Source organism: Desmodus rotundus, chromosome 2, assembly GCF_022682495.2.
Source record: "Desmodus rotundus isolate HL8 chromosome 2, HLdesRot8A.1, whole genome shotgun sequence".
Taxonomy (NCBI): Eukaryota; Metazoa; Chordata; class Mammalia; order Chiroptera; family Phyllostomidae; genus Desmodus; species Desmodus rotundus.
The window spans coordinates 43257029-43279646 of record NC_071388.1 but is presented as its reverse complement, the minus strand read 5'-3'; the positions used below and the strand labels follow the sequence as shown (position 1 = coordinate 43279646).

At 49.0% G+C, this 22618-nt stretch overlaps 1 long non-coding RNA gene across 1 annotated transcript; it reads right to left on the bottom strand.

The window, feature by feature from the left end:
* Positions 1-7667: 7667 nt before the first annotated feature.
* Positions 7668-22030, bottom strand: LOC123480208 (uncharacterized). Its single transcript, XR_008426129.1, has 3 exons — positions 21876-22030; positions 11604-11680; positions 7668-10546 (listed from the first exon to the last, which is right to left on the bottom strand). It is a non-coding gene; the product is annotated as an uncharacterized lncRNA (long non-coding RNA).
* Between the last annotated feature and the right edge of the window lie 588 nt (positions 22031-22618).

The window sequence follows — 22618 nt, the reverse complement described above, 5'->3', positions numbered from 1 at the left end:
GAGTTGACAGCCTCTAGGGCTGAGCAAAAGCAGAGCTGCAGTCGAATCTATTTATGGCCAGTTCTAGCTCCAAAGCCCAAAAGGGGTAAGAAATGGCTTAGGGAAGACACTGCCTGGTACCCTCTCTGGGGTCCTGCTTCCTCAGGGTCTTCTCATCCACCACCCCTACATGCCTGCACCCCTACACGCACACACCACACACACAACTAGATCAGCGATGGCAACAAATGTCTCAGGCCATCCAACAAGTATTTTCTAACGCAAACTCCCTCCCTTCCATCATTACCCACACAACTGCTCTCTGAGCAGCTGGAGGCAGAGTTGGGGGGGCAGCAAAAATAAATCCCATTTTCTGCTCCTTCTTAGTGAGGGGCTGCAATCCCCTACTGCCGCCCCTCTTTCTCCACAGATGGGGGATTAGACTGGCCTCGGGTTCGGCTCTGTCTCGTGGGGAGGGTGACGGGCAGGGCAGGGACTGAGTGGGGGCGGGAGGTGGAAGTGCTCAGTGACAGGGCTAAGAATAACAGCTCCCATCAGGCCTGACACCCTCTCCCACTTGCCATGGCTCAAGTTGTTCCGTGCGTGCGGGAGACAGACAGACAGATACAGGGTGTCTGCATGCGACCGTGTGTATATGTGCTTGAGACAAAGACCAAAGCTGGGCGTGCAGTGGGGGGCAAGCTGCCAGGCAAACGGTGTGGATGTGCCTGGGAGAGGCTGGAGACAGAGCAGCTCTGTGTGATGGTGAGACGGTGAGAAAGAGAGAGCGTGCTCTGTGGGCTTCAGTGTGTGTCTGTTTTAGGGGCTGTTGTGAGAGAGGCTGCTGACGTGTGGGAGAGAAGATCAGACAGGCAGGGGGAGGCTGGGCCCGAGTGTGCAGTCATCATCGGGACATTCGTCAGCGGCCATGGTGAGGCAGCAGGGGTGGCCTGGCCATCGGCCTCACTGCCTGGAACCACTAGGCAGCCCACACGTGGCACTTCAGACGTTGCCTTCTCCTGTCTGAAGGACAACTGAGAAGGGAATGGGTGTGCGCACATGGGTGTGTCGGAGGGTATGGAGTCTGTGTGTGGCATATAAGGGTGTGTCCTGTATAAGTATGTTAGTGTCTGTATACATTTATGAGTGTGTGTTAGAATAGTATGTCTCTTTGTATATAAGTTTGTGTACATGTCTATTTCTGGGTGAGTGTATGGTTTGTTTATGAGTCTTTGTGAAAGAAGGTGTGTGTCTGTGCATATGTGTGTGTCGATGTGTATGTCTTTGTGTGAGCGTATATGTGTGTGAGAGTGGGTGTGTATCTGTGCGTGTGTAGACCAGTGATGAGGTGGGATCCGCAGGCCCTCAGCTTGCCCAACTGCCCCTATTGCCTCCAGCTCTCAGCAGATGGTGAGGGGCTTGTGCGCATCAGTCTTTAAATCTGTCCCCACATTTCTAGTGTACAGTGAGCTAAAATCGGGGCAGGAGCCAAGGGGCTGCTGCATGTCTTGCCTTTTCAAGGATAGAGCAGGAAGAAGCGCCAGAGTCTTCCTGGCCATGATGACCGCACCCACCCACCCCTGCTCCAGTTGTTAGTGGCCAGGGCAGTGATGCCTCAGTCTATCGAAAGCACATGTTGGGGGAGGGGGCAAGCTATTTCAGTTTCTGCATATGAATCACAAATGCCATGAGAAGTCCTCCAAACGGTTTTATGGTGCATTCTTTGTGAAGCTGGTGCTTTGTGTAGCATGGGGCGCCCCAGACTTGTCAAAGCAGCCATCTGGGAGGATGACTTCCCAGACTTGCAGTCTGGGCCCCAGGCCTTCACTTTAACAGCCAGGAGGGTCTACCTAGCCAGGTATCTATCCATCTATAGCATCACCTAGAGGGGTTCTTTAATGCAGTACTTTATGAAGCCAACTAAATGGTTCGTTGAGAATGACTAAACTCAACCTTGGAAAGAAAATCATAAACATTTTACTACCTAGCTAAGCCAAGCATGATTACATATGGAAACTATGGACACTACTCAGTGGGATTTTGATATTAATTTCCAATTTCCTCTTCACTGAGGAACTGATGAAAACCCAGTCTCTGCGCTATCCAGGCTAGCACAGAATCAACATCATCCTACACCTACATCGTCCGTGCAGACTGCTGCTTCTCCCCACCCCTCCCTCCACTCCAGTTCCACACCGGCTGCTCCAGAGCCTTGACTTGACCCTCAGTCTTGGAAGGTGCGCACACTGGGACTTATTTAAGTGCAATCTCTGTCACTTGTATTCAGGAGAGCTGCCTCAGCCACGGCCTCCTGCTGTCCCAGGGAGCCCCTCCCTCCCTGGGCTCCCTGTGGAGCTCCTGCTCTGTCTTATTTCTAACCTGCCTGTTTGCCCATTCTGGCCTGTCTTTCCTGCTCCGTGTAGGGGCCACATTCTGCCCCAGTGGGCTAAAAGGAGCTGTGTATTATTCTTTGCTTTGAGCAGGAAGCAGAAAACAGCCTCCCCCATCAGGCAGGAGCAAGACACCCAGGAGCTTCGTGTGTCCACCTTCTCTGTCCCCCCTGAGAAAGGGAGCTGCCACTCCATTCATAACGTGTGTTGGGGTGGGGGATGCCATTTAGCCTCCACATGGCATGAAACAAGAAGTTTCGTGTGGGAAATAACCGTGGGGAGCGGCCCAGAGCCAGGTTCGAGGCAGGCACACCTCAGCCTGACTCTCCGCCCTGCTGCCCTGCGACTCTGTCAGGCCAGTTATTCTCTCTATTAATGGGCACATTTAGACCTTTCAATGAAATAACGGACTCACATGTCAAGCCCCTGCACCTAGCAGGCATTCAGTGCAGGCCTACCTCAGAGATATCGCGGGTTTGGTGCCAGACCACCGCAATGAACTGAGTCATAATCCTTTTGCTGGTGGAGAGTCTTTCCTACAATTTGTAAAAAAAATGCGACATCTGTGAAGTGCAATAAAGCAAAGCTCAATAAAGTGAGGTATGCCTATAAATGATCCTTATCACTATTACTACTCTACCGACCCAGGGGATCTTGGAGAACATCCAGTGTTTACCAAACCTTGGCTGTGCATCAGAGTCACCTGGGAAGCTACTTAAAATGCAGATCCCTGGGCCCAGGGCCTTTGCGTCAGTGGGTCAGGCCATGAGCCCTCCATCTGCCCCAGCTTCAGAGTATCAGGGTGGTTTGTGGAAATGGCTGGGCTACACCGGCCTCCCACCCACCCCTTTCTTATATTTTAGAGCTACTGAGACCCCAGTGTGCATTGGCTCCTGGGGACACCATCCCAGGTGATTGAGTTTGACATCCTCTTTGCTGGAGAGCACCCTGGCGGCTGCTTTGGTTTTGATTACAGGCAGCCTGGCACCGGGTAGCCATGGCCTGTTCACCTAAACTGCCTGCACAAGGCACAGATGCTAATTACACGGGTAAGTACTTACAGATTTCCCAGGAACAACAAAGATAATTTGTTTGCTGCATGGCTTGTTAGGAGAGAGGCTGGGCTCTGGTGGCTGGGTGGCTCGCAGATTAGGCCCCTGGCCTTTCACCTCCTCCTGCCCTTGCCTGCTGGTTCTCCCAGCTGTGCTGATTAGAAGCGGGGAAATTAAGATCGCCCTCTCAGCCCCCATCCCCACAGGCTGTAGGAGTTGTGGGGAGGAGGGGGGATTGGGCGGGGCTAGGAGACTAGGCCAGGCTGAGGACATCTAGCAGGGGTCCCAGCTGCCCAGCCTGGCACATGTGGAGACAGGGCAGACAAGTAGCAGGAAGCAGGCTCTCCTCTGGACATACAGCATTGCTGCCACTGCTGATGAGCAGGCTGAGGGGGGCAGAGGAGGATGAGAAGGGGTCATACACAAGGAATGTGGGAGCTGGGAGAGTTGGAGAGGGAACTTCCTGGGGCTCCCACGAAGAGTGGCAATGGGGTGGCTGCTGCAGGGAGGGATACCCCTGGTCCTGGCCTTGACTGCTATGGAGTGGGCGGGAGTGACACCCTATCCAGCTGAGAACAGGGTCATGCCAGCTCTGTGGGTCTGACTGACATTGTGAAGAGGAAAGTCCCCGTGGAAAGCAGCCAGACCCCAGCTGGCTGGGAGCAACGCGAGCATCCCCAAGAGGAGTTGGGCATCAGGGCTGAAAGGGCTGTAATAGTCCTCTCTCCTTGCTTCCTTTGCCTGGGGGAACATGGACAATGGGATAATTATTATTAATGTTGGCATCCCTTACGTTTTTATATGTCTTAATGATTTTTATACACTAATAGTCACTATTTATCAATGCCCTACCATGTGCTGGGCAATGAAATAGGTGCTCTGCATATGATTAGGTCTATAAGGGAGAAGTTATTAGGTCCATATTACTGATGAGTAAATTGGTGCTCAGTGAGATTAACTACCTTGACTGAGGTCAAAGTAAGAAGCAGAACCAGGATTTACTTCCCCCATCCCCTGATTGGCTCCTTTGCAATGGCATATTGGTGCCCAGTCAGAACAAGAATGCATGTCTCTGACAGCTAAGCACATGGCTCTCTCACACAATGAGTAGGGGAGACTGGGGCAGGGCATTAAGTTGTGTGGCCACTATGGAAGATGTGACGATGAATAGACTTACAGGGGATCCAACCTTATTCTGGGGGGTGGATATTCCATCAGAATAACCTTACTCTGCTCCAGGGAGAACAGCCCATGTCCTGGGCCTCACACCCCTCCCTCCTTCCTCTCTATCTTTCTTAGTCTATGGGTGACTTTGAAGGTAAATGGAAACTCTGTCTATGGGGGCAAGGAACCTGGTCTCCCCCAGGGCAGAGGCCAGTCTAGGGTGAGTAATTACACAAGGAAGTCTGGGGTGGGGTTGGGTACAGGACCTGCACAGCTAGCAAGTTGGGGGAGGGAGTCAGGGAATAAAATGACAAGGTCAATCCTTCGATCAGCTGCTCTCTGTGACCCCTGGATTTCCTACATCCATTTACATCTTTTCATTCTGGTTTCACTAATCATCATGCCTCTAAAAACTCTCGGGAGAATTTTTTCAAGGCAAGTCATTTCTGCCCATAGCCACTGACTTCCCATCTCCTCACTTCTGCCCCTGGGCCTAAGACGTCAACTTTTCAGCTGTCGAGAAGGAAACCTGTCCTGATATCATTAGTGTGTGCAAGACAGCTCTGTTTGCACGTAGTTGTGTTTCTTCCAATTAAGGTGATTCATTAAACCTCTGGAGGAATTTATTCTTATTCCTCGATAAGAACATTCAAATAAATACATTTAGCCAATGGAAAGAATCCTTTGACAGAGCACATGCCCTGATTTTGGCTTGGGGCATGTAGCCCTCAGATTGTCAGCTGAGAATGTACAGGAGAGACCTGGGGCCAGTGTGGGACATTGTGCAAGGGAGGTGAGGAGGCTGAGCTGACTCTGGCCACCTGGAGGGATGCAGCTCCCCACTCCCACCCTGCCACCCCAGGGATCTGAGGACAACACAACAACGTCCCAGGTCTCAGCAGGCCTTGCAGTCCCCACGGCCCAGAAACAAGGCTCCTGCTTCTCCTTGGGGGGCCTGCTGTGGAATGTGGGCTTGTTGCCATGTTGCCAGCTGTAGTTTCCACTCTGAGTGACTAGGGAAGGACGTGTGTCGCTCTGAGCACCAGGTCTCCACAGAGGAGGCCACACAGCTACCAGAACCCACTTTGGTGTAACTCGCACGTCAAATCTATCCCTGGTTCTGGTCCGTGGGGATTTGGGGCTCCTTGCTGCTTCTCTCTGAGCCTCGTTTGTCTCCAGATGGGGACTGTTTCTTGGGCTCCTACCATGTTACCACATTTACAGTTCTAAATTTAGCCAGCTACCCTCATCGCCCCTATTTTACAGATGAGGAGATTGTTATTCAGAGAGACTGACTTGACCAAGAGGCTATGACTGGTCAGGGAATGACCCAGAAATGAATCCAAGACTCCTGGGTCAGGACTCTCTTGAGACCGCAAAGGGAACCAGTGATTGGCATGCCCTGAACACAAAGTCCTGGCCTGGTGGCCGCTCCTGAAAAAACAAACAGCACTCAGAGACTATAGGAGCCAACCTCATACTTGGAGGTCTGCTGGGAGCACCCAGAGCTAGGCAGGGGATACCACCCAGACTGTGGATGGGCAGGCAGTAAATGTACTGGGTTGCAGAATCCACATCAGCAGTTGCAAGGGACAGGAATAAATTCTAATATATTGAGACCAGAATCTAAATCCCAGATGCTGTCTGAGGAAGAGAGAGCATGACAGAGCATATCTGTTAGGAAGCATTGAACTCCAAGTAACAGAAAATCTGACCAACAATGGTTTCATCAAATAAGGGGTTGTTTCTCCCACAAAACAAGAAGTTAGAGGTAGGTGGTTGGTGGTATTGACTCAGCTGCTCAAATGGTGCTATCAAGGAGTTTGTCTTGCCTCTCGGCGGTTTTCACTATGTTGACTTTTTGTCCTCATGCTTGTCCACTTTATGATCTTAATATGGCGGCTCCAGGTATTACATCTGCATTCAAGGCAAGAAGATGGGGGAGAGATTGTGCGATGACATTTTTCCCTTTAATCAAGAAATCAAAACCCTTTAACTTGCCAGTTGAAAGATTTAATAAATAGGTTGAAAATATGGAGGTAAGAGAGGAAGGAAGGAAGGGAGGAAGGGAGGAAGGAAGGAAGAAAGGAAGGGAGGGAGGGAGGGAAGGAGGGAGGAAAGAATGAAGGAAGGGGGAAGAGGGAGAAAGGGTGGGAGGAAGGGAGAGAGGGAGGAAAGAAGAAGGGAATTCTCAGAGCCTTCCCTAACATCTTTTTGAAGAGAATGGAGTCACATGGGCACTTTAACTTCAAAAGAAGCTTGGAAGCAGATTATCTGGCTTTTACCTTCTATGGTGAGAGAAGAACAAGAGAGAAGGAGATGAACAGCTACTGAGTTTACCGGCCAACAGAATCTGCCATGGAATTCTACATCTTGGCCATGTGATGGTATTCCAGGGATAAATCACAGAAGTCTGTCCTAGTCAATACACTTTTACACGTTATTTCCTGGAATTGGGACCCCCATCCCATTCCTATGTCTCTCATATTTGCCTAACAAAGCCTTCAGTGTACTCTGGAACTATACTTTTAGAAGCAATTTGGCAACATGTTTCAAAGGCCATAAAAGTGTTCATAAATTTTGACCCAGTATTTCCACTTCTGAGAATTTATTTGTTCCAAGGAAATAACCCAAAAGGAAAAAAAAACCAAAAAACCCTACATGCTCAAGGATGTTCGTTACAGCTTTAGAAATAAGAAACAACCAAAAAATCCAACAATAGGGGAATGGGTAATGAAATCACAGTACACTCGCTGGATGGCATATTGCACAGCCATTAAAAGTGACCATTATAAACTTCACTTAGTGATATAAAAAAGGGCTGTGATATAATGTTATGTTTAAAAACAAGACATATGGCCCCACCATTGTGGCTCATTTAGTTGGGCACTCTACTGCAAAGCGAACGTTTGCTGGTTTGATTCCCAGCTGGGGCACATGCCTATGTTGCAGGTTTGGTCCCTGGTCTGGGCACATATGAGAGGCAACTGATTGATGTTTCTCTCCCTTTCTTTCTCCCTCCTTTTTCCTCTCTCTAAAAATAAATAAATAATATCTTTAAAACCAAAGCATATGACCAAATGCATTATTTGAACTGCATATTTGTCTTATCCTGCTTGGGTTGCCATAACAAAATACCATAGACTAGGTGACCGAAACAACTGAAATTTATTTCTCAAAGTTCTGGAGACTAAAAGTCCAAACTCTGCCAGCAGAGTTTGCGGCTGGTGAGACCTCTGTCTTTGGGTTTCAGCCAACTCCCCACTGTGCTTTCACGTGGCCTTTCCTAATTATGTGCACACAGAGAGAAGGCAAGCAAGCTCTGGTGTCTCTTCTCCTTCTAATAAGGGCACTAATCCCACCGGGAGCACTCCACCCTCAGGACCTTATCTGCATCAAATTATCTCCCCAAACCTCCATTCTCTGAATACTATCACATTTGGGTTCAGGGGTTCAACATCCACCAAACGTTGCTATGTTTGCTGGAACATAGAAATACTTAAACATATGTGTGCCTTGTGGACAAAGCCTTGAAGGTGTTATGTAGTTCTTAAAATCACTGGGGGATCAGAGAGGGGTTAGACTAAATATGATGCATCTTTCAAGCCTCAGCTCAAATGCCACCTCCTCTAGGAAGCTTCTCCCTCGGTTTTTGCAATCACATCTTTTCTGAAGTTCTTATCTTATTGGACCATGCACTTTTCTGGTGCTAAGGCCATGAGCAATTCCCCTTTGTTCTTGACCCATGATAGACCAATGCCACAGGAACCCAAGTCGAGAACCCAGACTAGGAGCCCGATGGGATGGAGGTAGTAAACAGCAGGTGATGTGTATACTCAGAAACCAGGTGTGAGACCTAAGCAACAGATCCAGGGCACCAGTAGGTGGAGGGCTTGAAAACTAAGGGCATAAACTGCTGAGGATTGAGTTAGAGCTGTTTTTCTAGTTATTTTAAATTTATTATTTATTATTATTATATAAGTAATACATATATTACTTATTATATAAATTAAATACACGTATTACTCACTAAAACAAATTAAAATAGGTCAGCTAAAGCCCACCTACACAATTCCACTCCTCTCCCTGGGGATGGTCAGTTATGTTCCCTTCCAAAATATTCTTCCTCATGCGATAGGTTCAAAGTGTGCAGTGGTGTTTATGCAGATAGATTGTTTTGTGACTTGCTTCTCTCTCATAACAAGACCTTTTCACTTCAGGAGGAGAAGGTCTTCCTTATTTGTTTGGACCTCCGAAAACCATTACTAATGTGGATATTCAAAAATGCGTCCTGGCTGGTGTGGCTCAGTGGATTGAGCGCCAGCCTGTGAACCAAAGGGTCCCCAGTCTGATTTCCAGTCAGGGCACAGGCTTGGGTTGCCAGAGGGTCCCCAGTGGTGGTGGGGGGGGGGGATGAAAGGCAACGACACATTGATGTTTCTCTCCCTCTCTTTCTCCTTCCCTTCCCCTCTCTCTGAAAATAAATAAAATCTTTTCTTAAAAAAAACCAAAAATGTATTTAGCGCGTTTTCTATTAATGAGCACTTGGGTTGTTTCTGATTGTTCAGCTCTCTGCCCCTTCCAGCACGGCCCCTGGGACCGGCCTCTCTGTGCACCCGGAGCTCATGTCCGGGCAGAGATGCAGAATCGCCGTGAAGGGTTTGGGCATTTTTCATTTGCACGGGCGCTGCCAGATCTCGCTCTACAAACACCATGACAAATTCCATACTTAGCAACAGTGAAAAAAGGTGTTCGTTGCCCTCAGCACTGTTCGACTTGCACTTCCTTGACGGCCAGTGAGGCTGAGTATTGTCATGCGGTTACTGGCCATCTGCAGCTCCTCCCAGGGGCACGATCTGTTCCAAACTACCACTCATTTTTCTTTTCGGTGGTTTGTCTTTTACTTATTACTTGTAGGAATTCATTACATAATCTTGATTATTAATCCTTTTCAATTGTATATGTTGCAAATACCTTCTTCCAGTCTGTCACTTGTCTTTTAACGTTGTATATGGGTTTTGTTTTGTTTTGTTTTTAGTCACATAGCAGTTTTAGATTTGACATAATCAAATGTAGCAATCTTTTTTTATTTTTACAGTTTTTGTGTTTTATGTCTTGCTAAAGAAAGCCTTTCCTACCCCAGGGTTATAAACAAATTCTTCTATATTTTCTTTTAATAGTTTTATAGCTTTGTGTATGTGTGTGTTTTATGTTTAGCTCTCTAATCCATCTGGAATTTATTTAGTGAATGCTGTGAAGCAGGAATCAACTTTATGTTTTTTTCACACAAATAGCCAACTGTCTCTACAATATTGATTGAAGAGTTCATTCTTTCCCTACTGCTTTTAAATGCTACCTTATCCTATACCAAACTCCTCCTTATAAGAACCTTTTAAACTCTGTTCTGTGGCGGCGATGCACATCTGTCCCATGCCAGCACACCTCCATTTTAATCAGCACCGCTCGGTGACGGTTTGTTATCTGATGGGGCACGTCCTCCCTCGTTGTACTTCTTTTTCAAATATGTCCTGACTCTTCCAGCACAGTTATTCTCCTAAATTAGTTTTAGAATCAGCTTGTTAAATTTCGCGCGCGCACACACACACACATACAAATTCTGTTGCAACTTTGACTGCCATTATGTTGCATTTATAGAATTCTTTGGGCAGAACTAATATCTTCACAAGTGCTCTCTCTGCCTGCTTTGGGCCTCTCTTACATCTCACTTCTTGGTTCTGAGGCCAGCTCCGCTGCTTACGAGCTCTGTGATGTGGGGTGGGTCAGCCTCTCCGAGTCCTGGCTTCTGTCCTCTTCAACGTTGGAATATTATTTCCCGTCCCAGAGCTCATGGAGGATTAAATGAGAGCCCCAGGGTGTGAAAGCACTAGATGTGAGCTCCCAGTGGGCAGCCTCTGCCTCATTTAGCTCTGCAACCCAGGACAATGAGTTCTTTGAAGAGCCCTGAGAAGAAGAGGAGAACACAATTTCTTCATGTAGGTGGATTCACAGGTACAGGATGTGGGGTTGGCGTGGAGAGAGGCAGAGAACTAACATGTCTATCACTGTGTTAGGTACTTTACATGTATTATCTCATTTGTCCTCAGAACAAGCCTGTAAGGTAAAGAAAAATGAGACCCAGTGGCCTGTCTGGACTCATATGCAAGGATTTAATGAACTGCACCCTGTACCCTCTGTCCGGCCTAGTTTGGGAGCCAATGGGGTCTCTCCTGGTCATAAAGCCGGAGCTGCTATATGATCTGATGCTCCCTTCTGAAGTCTAATGAGCCTAGAGTAGACCTGGCCCCACGATACCCACATGAGCATTCAGCGCTTAGCACATTGTCTCACGCATATTAGGAACTTGTTGAATTACATCGGGACAAAGTCCAAATATCATAGGGTGAATGGTACAGAGAGTACAGTAACTGCTAGACAAATTCAAAAGGAATAAAAGGCTCTGCGGACTAGGGAAATCAGAGAAGTCTTCCAGGTGGAGGTGAGATAGGAACTCAGCCATGAGAGATGGGGGGCTTTAGACAAACATAAGAGAGTAGAGCAGTCCAGGATCAGTGCTAGTACTGCCAAGCAGGTGAGCTCAACTGGTTGGATAGGCAGTGTGAACAGAGAAAGGCATCTCAACGACTGAGGACTTGCCTGGGCAGCATCACCAGGCTGGAGCAAGGCTGGGAGGCTAGTAGGTCATGAATGTGTTATCTTCTAGGCCCATCATGGTAGCCTCAGTGTCCTAAGGTTATGCTTCACTTTCCACAGGCAGATTTCATAGCCAGTTGCCATGGCACCAAAACACACAAACTAGCCCTGGGAAGTCGGCTGGGAGGGACAGGAAGGGGTTGCCTTTCCTCATGCACTTGGCCCACACTGCATCCTGACCTTATCTCTTCACTCTTAATGCCATGCATCAGTGTGTATATGTGTAGGCACCTGGCATGAGCTGTGTGCCCTTGGGTGAGTGCCTCAGCCTCTCTGAACTCAAGCTATATAGTTTCCAAGTACGCACATATGCTGGTCGTAGCTCCCTCTTGCTCCCATTGGAGACAGAAACAGCTTCACAGCATGGCCATACCGTCATACACCCTGAGAGGAAAAGAGAAAAGGAAAAAAGTTTATGCCAGGGCTTTATATACAGGTTGTCAGGTTGAGTTTGGGGGTTTAAAAACCAAAGCACATTACTCCACGATGGGATTAGGAATGCAAGATATTTATTTGCAGAAACATCTCTAGAGGAAAAACAGAAGTGAGTCAGAGGAAGTGGGCACCTGTCAGACCATGATGCAGGTCTGACCCCTGTGAGGGAGCCAGGGAAGGAAGGAGGGTTAGATGGGCAGAGTCTCAGACTGCAGCGTAGTTGTAAGGAGGTTTTGGACCAGCCAACAGGAAGTCCTGGACCTAAAGTTGTTCCAGAGGAGACCTGCACCTCTCAGGAACAGGACCCTCTTAGCAACCTTGCTGTGCTCAGTGCTCAGTGGGGAACAGCCCATGGCCAGTGTGGCCTTGGCGGCAACGCACAAGAGCTGGGGGCCTGTTCAATTACTCTGCTGCGGTAGGGGAGCTGAGTGGCACATTCTCATAGCTGTCACCCAAAGCATTGTGGCACTACCACCTGCTTGATACTGACATTATTGAAGCCCAAGGGAGGCCAGGTGTTAAGGTGTAAAGAGGAAGCATTTGGGCAAACCTCACATGGAGCTCCTCTGCTTCCTAACTGTGATCGCGCTCAGGCTTTTCACTACCTGACTATCAATCATTCCACAAACTGGAGTCACGGTTTTTTCTGATGGGTTGCTAAGAAGATAATCTAGGAGCTGAAACCTTCTCTCCTCAGCTTCAATGGGAGCAAACTAGATGGAATTGACTGACTGAAGCCTGGGTCAGAGGCCCAAAGGAAGAAGTGCTTTCCTTCTTCCTAGGGGAGGTTCAAGAGGTTAGAAGACCGAGAAAACAAGCATAGAAAAGAAAGTCCCCGAGGCCCATTTATGGTAGATGTGATATCGTCACTTGAGAAGAAGAGTACTGATTCTTATTTACCACCTGGATATTAAATGCTTGATAATCTCATTAAAATGTATTAGTTCTATAATTATCTCAAAATAAAAAGTTTGTTCACAAAATTTTTTAGTTAAGAGCACCTTCAGCTGAAAATATCAGAAAATCCAACTACTGGTATCTTAAGCTGTAATGTTATTTAACTACTTCTCATAACAAGAAATTAGAAGGTAGGGGGATCTGGAGTTTGTTTAGTTCCTTAGTAATGCTAAGGTGCTGGATGCATGTCTCTGTGCTTCTCTTGGTCTTTGCCTCACTCTCACAAGATGGATGCCACGGTTCCAAACATCACACCCTCGCACAATACTGTCCCAAACAAGAGACAAGGGGAGGGTATAAAAGGGAGCATTTACCGCTCATGTCTTCTTTGCAAGAGAAAAAAATCTTTCCCAGAAGCCTCATAAAGACTAGTCCCTTATGTCTCATTGGCAAGAATTAGACCCCTTTTCAACCAATCACTGGCAAAAGTATCTCTGGGCACATGGCTGCTTGAACAAGATCAAGGTTTATTACCAAAGAAGACACTACAGGGAATGACTCTGAAGTAGGCAAAAGAATATCTTTCATAGGATGAATTTCTGAAAACAGAATGAATCTTTCTATCCTCTGAGCATAGCTAAGGGCTTACACAAGTCCATAAACACATTCAGTATAATGGGAACAATGAAAAATAATATACAAGACACAGGAGTCAAATTAAGAAAGGAATTCATTCAGTCAATGAAGGGTGGGGGTTCCAGGTAACTAGAGTAGTGGACACAGTCCTGGGCGAGGGAACAGGTCAGAGAAACCCTCACAGCGTCTATGTCTCACAGAGGGCTGCCAGCTGAGCAGGAGTTCACTAGGCAAGCTGCGCTGAAGAAGAGCAGACTCAGCCCACAAAAAGCCATGTCTGTACAGGAAGGGTTCATAGAGTTCCTACTGTCACAGCCATGGGAAAGGAACGGGATCAGTTCCCAAGCCTCCTCTCAGGAACACGAGGACACAGGCTGGATGGAGAAAGTCTTCACAGAAGAGGCAATTTTGATATGACAATAAATCGGAAGCTTTGGGATCACCAGGGGAAGCACAGGAAGGGGCCTTGGCAGGGCCATTTTGATGTGATCTATCCAGACCAGTGGAGGGCTGGAAGACGGTGGGCCTGCATGGAGTAAAGAAACCCGGCTGGCCCCCCATGGCTAGTCCCGGACATCCCTCTCTGCCTCTGCATGTCCTGTTCTGCTTGGAATGTCCTTCTATATCCCCCTTCCTGGCAAACACCTTCCTAATTGAAAGACCCTGATCAAACATGGTTTTCTTGGAGACGCGTCCCTCAGTACAGAGGCAGAGCACATCACGCACACACCATTGTCTTCAGGCCTCACAAGTGTCACCCTGTATAACTGACCTGACTTCAGGTCTGTATGCCTTACTAGCCAGGGCGCTCCTCCAGGCCATTATGAGCCTGACTTTCAGGAGGACTAATGTGCCCCGTGAGCCTGTAGCCAGGAGGGTACCAGACAAACAGAGATTCAAAAGGGAAGGAGGGAGTCCAAGAATAAACAAATGGAGCTGTGAACAGCAAGAGCCCTCCATGGTAACCAAGCACTCCTGGTAAGTGTCCCCATCCACAGTCCAGTGTGGGCACCAGTGACCAGACCCAGGTACTAGCACCCTCCCTGTGTGGTTACCCTGGTGTGTGCCCCAGGGAGCAGGCGCCGACTAGGTTCAACACTCATACACTACAGGTATTGGAGAAGGGAAGGAAGTATGGAGATAAGTGATCAGAGAAAGGAAGAAGAGCAGGAACTCAAACAAGATTTAAATAATAGTCCTTTCTAAAAGCTTTCCACACCAAGTGTTAGGAACCAAGAAGAAAAACACAAATACTGAGTTTAACAACTGAGGCACTCTCAGGAGAATTGGACATGTCCACGTAAGGCAACAGAATTGGGAGAAGAGAATGAAACTATCCTGATGCATAAAGCAGCTCAAAGGGACCTGGAGATTACTTGTCAGTTATGCAGAAAGCTTCCCAGGGAACTAAAATGATAATGGCCATGCCAAAGAAAGTGGAAATCAGGCCAGGATACGAAGGAGGGGTACATACAAAAAAATAACAAAAGGCTGTGGAGATAAAATCAAGAGAGTCATTTAGAAAAAGAAATGAGATATAACTTGCACAAGGCAGCAAAGAATGAGAAAAACATTTTCTAACTCTAACAGGCCAAAAAAAGGGGATCAGGAGATTGCTGGCTCGTTTTGAGTTGGGAAGAGAAAGCCTATAAAGCAATGACACTAAAAAAGCAGAGGCTTTTAATTTTTTTTCTTAGCCTAAAAAGGTCATCTGTGATCTGAAAACTGAAAAGAGGCACCGCATGGGATCATGAGGAGGCAGGAAGCCAAGAGGGAATGAGGAAAGAACTTGTGTATTCTCATCCACAGGCCCTGATGACTTACATGCTTAGGTACTTAAAGAATTGGCCCAAGGTGGAGTCAGTTCACTGGCTTTCACTCCGAGGGGATTTATGGAGAACTGGTGAGGGGCCGAGAGACCAGAGGGAGACTCAGGCAGCCTGTCCCTGCCTCTCTTTAAACCTGGGATAAAGCAGATACCTCTGGAAGTGCCGAACCCATCAGCAGAACTGCTATAATAGAAAACTACTGGGACACGTCATCAAAAAATCAATCCACAAACACGAGATCATAAGGAATTAGGTAATAGCCAGCACTGCTTTCCAAAGAACACATTCTGTCAGAGTAATCCAATTTCCTTCCAGGACAGAATGATGGGCCTGGTAAATCAGGAATGGCGAGAGACACATAATCTTCCTTAACTTAAAGAGCAAGGCATTTAACTTCATCTTCCATGAGAAGTCTCAAAAGGAAAATGGGGACAGTGGGGTCTATAGTTGGCCTTTCTGGAATTGAACAAATGAGAAGAAGTTGAAGGGCTAACCCAAATAGACGTTCTTTATGTCCTGTGTCCTGTGGATGGATTAAAACGGGCAGAGGTAGGGGTGGGCGGGGCAATCATGCTGGTGGTGAAGGCAGAAGACAGAGTGTTAGGGAAGGTCAGAGGGCAGTGGTGGTGGTGACAGAGGTGGTGATACCGATGGAGACGGCAGTGGTGGTGGAGGAGATGGTACCGGTGACGGAGGGAGTCGTACTCGTGGAGGGAGTGATGACAGTGGTGGAGATTGACGTGATGGCTGTGGGGAGGCATCAGTGGTGATGGATGTAGTGAAGGCTGGGCTGATGGACAGCATGGTTGAAATGGAGATGGAAATGCTCATGGTGGTGGTTATGGTGGAGATGATGGCGATGAGCATGATGGACATATTGACAAGGTGGGTGGTGATGGTGATGGAGATGGAAGTAGTGCTTGTGGTGGAGATGAGGGTAGATATTGGTGAAGAAGGAGACAGTGATAATGGTGGAGATTAAGGTGGTGGCTGCGGTAGAGATGGTGGAAACAGTGTTGGTGGAAATGCAAACAGTGACGGCGGTAGAAATAAAAAACAGTGGCACTGGTTGTGGTCATGGTAGCAGCAACCAAACCTAGACATGGTAAACCCGGGCTTCACAGTCTTTGTTTTGGGGCACCTATGACAGACCCCTACACTGACCTGTTCTTTCCATGTCTGCTGAGAGAAGCATGCACTCGACTCCAGGCATTCGGGGCCCAGCCTCATTCTGACTGCCTCACCACTATCCTGTTTGTGCTGGGGCAGTGAGCCCTCTCTGCCCTGACAGGATAGGTGGCTGCCGACCTCAAGAGGCCTATGTGATGGAGGAGTTCCTCCAGCCCCAAGAGGTGGGCATAGCCTGAGAGTACCCCACAATCAAGAAGAGGGAAAGGTTCCTAGGGCCAAGTGGAGGCAAGCTGTCCATGCCCAAGACAAGAATATACAGCCCATTAGCTGGGGACTAGTGCTCCCCACCCCCCTGCCCCCCAGTGCCCTGCCCAACCCAGGAAGTTGTGCAGGTTGGCTCTGAAAAGGCCTCTTGTGAGGCCTTCCCACCTCTTGCCCGTCTGAGTTCTATTAGTGCAGCTCAAGGACCAGGGGCTGGGAAGGGCGGGCCAATGGCCTCCATCCACCGTGGTTTTCGCCAGGATGTGGCTGTTTTGTTGAATGGAAATAAAATTTAAATGCCCCTCAGGTCTGTGGGCCAGTCTGCCTTAGGAGCCCTGCAGACGGGAGGAGAGAGGAGTTTCTGGAGTCCACGGTAGGCTTCATGGAGTGTGTCGTGGAAGAGGAGCTTGCCAACTTGGGCTGGATTCCCCAAAAACATTCTTGAGGCTAGAACTCAGCTCCAGATTGAAAAAATTCTTGCCTACCTCTTTGCTGTCTTCATAGCTCCAACTGGCTGTGTGATCTTGCAGGGGGTTGGGGGAGTTATTTAAACTAATTTAGGCTTCATGATGTTCCCTTGTTCCTTAAAGAGTTGGACAAGATGGCCTGTGAGAATTCAGCTATGGATTCAGTCCCCTAAACATACTCTACACCATGACCCTGTCCACAAGCCCACACCCCACAACCTGTTTCACCCATCCCCTCTGCCTGTAGGGCCAGACCCCTCATCCGCTGTGGCCCTGGCTCAAAGCCAGGTCTGCCACAAAGCCCTGTGTTCACCAGGCAGAAGTAACCTCTTCCTCCACTAGACCTCGTAGCCTGTGTCTACCCTCCGCCTTAAACTGTCAGACAGCAGGGTACCAAGCTCACTTCCTGCATCGGCTCATCTGGGCCCATAGGCTTGAACTTTGCTCATCATCCTATCCCTCTCAGCAACCTGCACAGCCCAGCAGAGAGGATGCTACAAAAGTGGTAAAGAGTGAGTGAATTTTATGCCTGAAGAAATAGAGGCACCAAGCGGTTATGGCCTAGACTAGAGTCCAGATCTCTGGACACTCTGTCTTCCCTGATTAGAGTCTCCCAAACCTGTATGTGAACAGACCTCTCAAAAGAAAAGCAATTCTCAAAGATCCTGCCTGTGAGTTCCCAGCAGTTCAGAGACCAATGTTTATGCCACATCAACTTAAGGCAGTGAGGTCCTAGTCTATGAAAATGCTTAACTGCAAAGAGTTTCAACTTTATAACTGCTGAAATATTTTAATATCAATAAAATCCACATTTAAAAACTACTCAGAGAACTTAAGAACTCTGAGGATGAATACCCTAGTTTGAGAAACCTTGTCCTAGCTAACACACAAATTCACAGGAAGGTATGAATGACTGGTATATCCTTTTCACTGTGCCACTAGGTTTCAGGGTAATTGGCATTTTTACATGTGTCCTTGGAAAGGACAATGGGTAATTTATCAGGTGGCCCTATAAGGGGAAATAGCAGTCCTCGGGTCACCCAGGATGGCAGGAGGCTCTTGGAACCCTACAAAAGCAGCTCTGTCCAAGACACCAGCTCATGCTTTACTTTGGCTGAGGGTGGATATGTGTGTATGGGAGAATGGGAGTGGAGAGGGGGTGGAGGGAGGGTTCCAGGTTCCAGTTACAGGAAAGGGATGGCTTCCCCAGATTCCCCTTCCAAACTGCCATCCTCCTTCCCAGTTAACCTTACGGAGGAAGGGCTCTCCCCAGCACTGCATACAGGCCCCCGCCCCGACCCCCACTACACACGCACACACATACACATACAGACAGATTCTCCCTCCATGCTGCATTCACACACTCTCATCTCTGCAGAGACGGGGCAAAGAACTCAATCTCCAGAGAAGCCCAGGAGCCAGGAGATGTGTCTGTGCTGAGACCTGCTGTATGACTTGGGCATGTAGCCTGCGGCACCTCCCTTTCTCCATCTATAATGAGAGATTCAGATTAGTTGGTTTCAGAGGCCCCTCCCAGCCCTGACCATTCTGCAGTTGTATCATTTCTCTTCTGCTTATGTTGTGAAAGGCACCATGGTGATGTGGAAGGGGCAGAGGCTTTTGGTTCATACAAATCTGAGTGAAAATTCTTTTTAACGAGGTGACCTTAGCCAAGGTACTCAGACTCTCTGAACTTTACTTTTCTCACCTTAAAATTAAGGATAACATCTATTATATACACTTAGAGACCCCCCAAAATGGTGTGCTGGCTCTGCTCTCATTTAATGGCAGTTGTTATTATTATGTTGGCTAAGGAAAGCCAATGTGTTTGGTGTTTGAAGCATGGACTCAATCTCGGTGGCCTGAGTTTGAATCCCCACTCAGCCACTTTCTACCTGTATGATAGGACAGCCACTTAACTCTATGCTTCTATGTCCTCACCGATGAAACAGAGATAATAATTATACCTGTCTCATATACTTGTTGCAAGGATAAAGTTATTCAATAAGTGAAAACAGAGCAGTGTGTTGTGTAATAAGCACTCAGAAGATACCAGCTCTATTACTAATAGGCTGGGGACAGATGAGTCTGTGGGGGGAGGTGCTGCCACCACTCTCCATCCACTTCCACTCTCACCTTTGCTGAGATTTTGGAGTCCCATTGTCTTCCCATCATTCACCTCCCCACCCTACGGCCCCCCAGTTCTCATTTAGCACCCAGAGCCTGGTGACCTTCATCTTCCCTGGCTCTTTCAGGAAGCTGAACTCATTCCTCTGCCCTCCCTGAAACCTGCCCTCCTTTGCCCCAGGCAGCCTGTTAGCTTGTTCCCATAACTCTCGGAGCCAGCCCTCACTATCTGCCTTCTGGCCACGAGACCCTAGCTAGCCAGCCCTCACTCCGAGCTCCTGGGGTATCCGATGCACCCAGAAGCCTAGCAACATGCTCAGAGAAGGGAATTCTGCTGCCTCCCTTATCTAGGTCCTGATAGCATTCACTGACGTTCAGTTCTTCCTCAGAGCTGCCCTAAATCTCTGCTTCTCACTCTTGAGCTCTTTTTCAGGTCTTCACAATGTTTTCTTTAGCTGATGGGCCTTGGCTGAGCTGTAGAGATCCAGGGAAATAGCAATGAAAACAAAAGTGAAAAACTTTTTTGCTCACTAGATTGGCAAATATATGTATATGTTATATAATGCCTGGTGGCAAAGATGTGAAGGAACGGACACACTCATACTTTGATGGAGGGACTGTAAATTGATACAACCTCTTTGTAGGGAAGTTTAGCTGTATCTATAAGAATTTAAAGTAAGCCCTGGCCAGGTAGCTCAGTTGGTTAGAGCATCATCCCAATACTCCCAGATTGTGGGTCTGATCTCCAGTCAGGGCACATACAAGAAGCAACCGATGAATGTATAAGTAAGTGGAACAACAAATCGATGTTTCTCTCTCTCTCTCTCCTTTCCTCTCATTCTCTAAAAAAACCAACTAAAATTTATTTTTTAATTTAAAACAAACATACCCTTGACCCATTGATGCCACTTCTAGGACTCTATCCTACAGAAATACCTTTATCTGCACAAACATACTCTTACAAAGATGGATGCATAGTAAAGCACTGTTTGTGACTGCAAAACTTTGGAGACGATATAATGTCCAATGGTAGGGGAACAAATAAATGCAGTATCTATACAAAGGAGTACTATACAACTTTTAAAAATTAAATACATATATGCATATAATGCATAGAAATAGTAAGAGGAAAATGGCATCCTGCAGAACAACATACGTGGTTTGATGTCCTTTAAAAAAAAAAAAGCCCACCTTTTCTCCCTCCTCTCAGCTGGGTGGGGGCTTCCTGCTAAATTCAGGCTGGCTAAGGACAGGCTGCACTGGGTTGAAAGCCCAGCCCCTTCCTTCCAGCCAAATGGGTCAGTGCCCCAGGATGGCCACACCTGGGGAAGGAAGCACTGCTGAGGCCCTAGGGTCAGGACTCTTGCCCAGTGAAGCACAATGGAAGTGGCCTCCATTCTGAGGCAGACAGACCTGGGTTCGAATCATGCCTCCATCTGTTACCAGCTGAGTGACCTTGAGCCAGGTTCCTCATCACTCTGAGCCTCCATTCCCCCATCTATAAAATGGGATTAATATCACCTGTGTGGTGGGAATTAAATGACCCAATCTATAGACGACCTCAATAAATGCCAGCTGTCTCCTGTGCCTCAGAGGTTTCTTTTACTTTGCATTCAAAGTCCTATAGTGCAGCCTCAGCTGCATCCCTGCTCATCAGCCCCTCACCCTCCCTACCCTACTCTGCTGTGATCTCCATGGTGGGTTCTTCCCACACCCACTCATTTGTCATTCGTGGCTACGTTTAGGCCTTCTCCAACACTGAGCTGAGTTGTGTAAGGCCAATAAAGAGTGCCCTCTTCCATCAAAATATCCTCTCCCCCCATGCACTCACCCCACCAAAGTGTCTCCTATTCCTCCCTGCAGGTGACCAACTCCCACCCCCTCAGCCTTCTTCAGGACATGACCCCACCGGTCATCTCCCCTTCTCTCCTTGGGCACCTTCAACTCATCCCTCCCCTCCACCCCAACCTTATGATTAAGCTCAGTGAGTACCCCCACAAAACACTGATTTCTCCACCCTGCTCCCCACCCTATCTCCCATCTTCTTTACCACCCAGCTGCCTCTTCCTGACGCTTCTGCCACCAATCCAGGGACCTTTGCTCAGCCTCCTTCCCCTGGCCCCCTCACTTTCACCTCTGGTCCACAGTGGAGACAGCTAGCCTCCCGCCCTGGAATGGCCAACCACCTCCACCACCTCCAACCGGCCTCTGCCCTGACTACACCTCTTCGCACCTCCTGCAACCGGCTCCCAATTCATCTTACGGGCTGACTTCCATCTCTCAGCTGACACAGCGACTGAGCTTGGGAAGAAACTTGACCCACGTTCTTTTTCAGAGGAGAAAACTGAAGCCCAATAACTCCCCACATAACTTCCCCAAGGCCACGCAAGGGGTGAGCGGTGGAGCTGGGTTGTCTGTTATCAGGGAATCTAGGCCTTCCGGAAGTTTCCGGTTCTCCAGAACTTCTTCCTTTCTACTCTAAAGGCTCTCTCAGAAAGAAAGAAAGAAAAGAAAAAATAAAAAGAGGAAAAGCCCAGGCAGGTGCATATTAGCATAAAAACGTCCCTAATTAGTCTCCGTTTACGACTGGATGGGTCACACACCGCAGCGTGGGTCCCAGCCTCAGGCCGAAGCACCCTCCACCCCATCACCCCTGTCCCCCTCCCCCTGCCCCGGGATTCCGAGCTTCTGCCCCGGAATCTCCGAGCATCTGCCCCAGGAGGGGCCGGAGGCCGAAGTGTCTGCGGAGGCTGGGCCCCTGCCCCACCCCGGGGCGCCCCGGCCCGGGGAGCCCACCTCTGGCCTCTCGCCGCCTGCTCGCGGGCGCACGCGGCGCTCGCCTCCCGAGCGTGGGAGGGTTTGATTGACCTTGGCAAGAGGCAGCAGAACCCTCAAAGGCCTCGGCCCCTCGCGGCCGCCCGGCGCCGGGGCTCCAGTTTCTGCTGCCACCATCTCGGTGTCTCACCCCGCCAGGGCCCGGGGGAGGGGTGCTGGGAGGAGCCCAGACCGACCCCCCCGCAGCCGCACTCGGCTGCCGGAGACGCAATCTGATGAGAATGTCTTCCTGCAAATTAAGCTTTCTCGGGGCTCTCCATCCGGTACCGGCAGCAAGCCCGGCGCGCGGGGAGCGGTCCTGGGGAGCCGCGAAGGGGGCGAGCACAGCTGCAGCAAGGGCTCAGCGCCCCACTGTCCGTCCGCCTCCTCCCGCCTGCACCGAGGGTCTGCGGGCTCGGGATCGTAGGGGGAGCCCACCTTCCGCTGCTTCCCAGAAAGAGGGCCCGCTGTGCCTAGCCGCTGCCCCGCTCGCAACGCGGAATGGGTCGGGCAGCCCCTCGCTCCGGGACCTCTTACCCGCCGGGAGACCACCTGCTGGGGTCCGGCCCCACCTCTGCCCTTAGACAGCTGTGGTACTCGGACAGTTGCTTCTGCGTTTCCGAGTGTAAAGCCGGGGCCGCGGTACCCAGGCCGTTGGGTTCGCAGGGAGATCCACGATCCTGCGTGCGAAGCATCCGCCCGCGGTGCCCAGTGCACCGCGATGC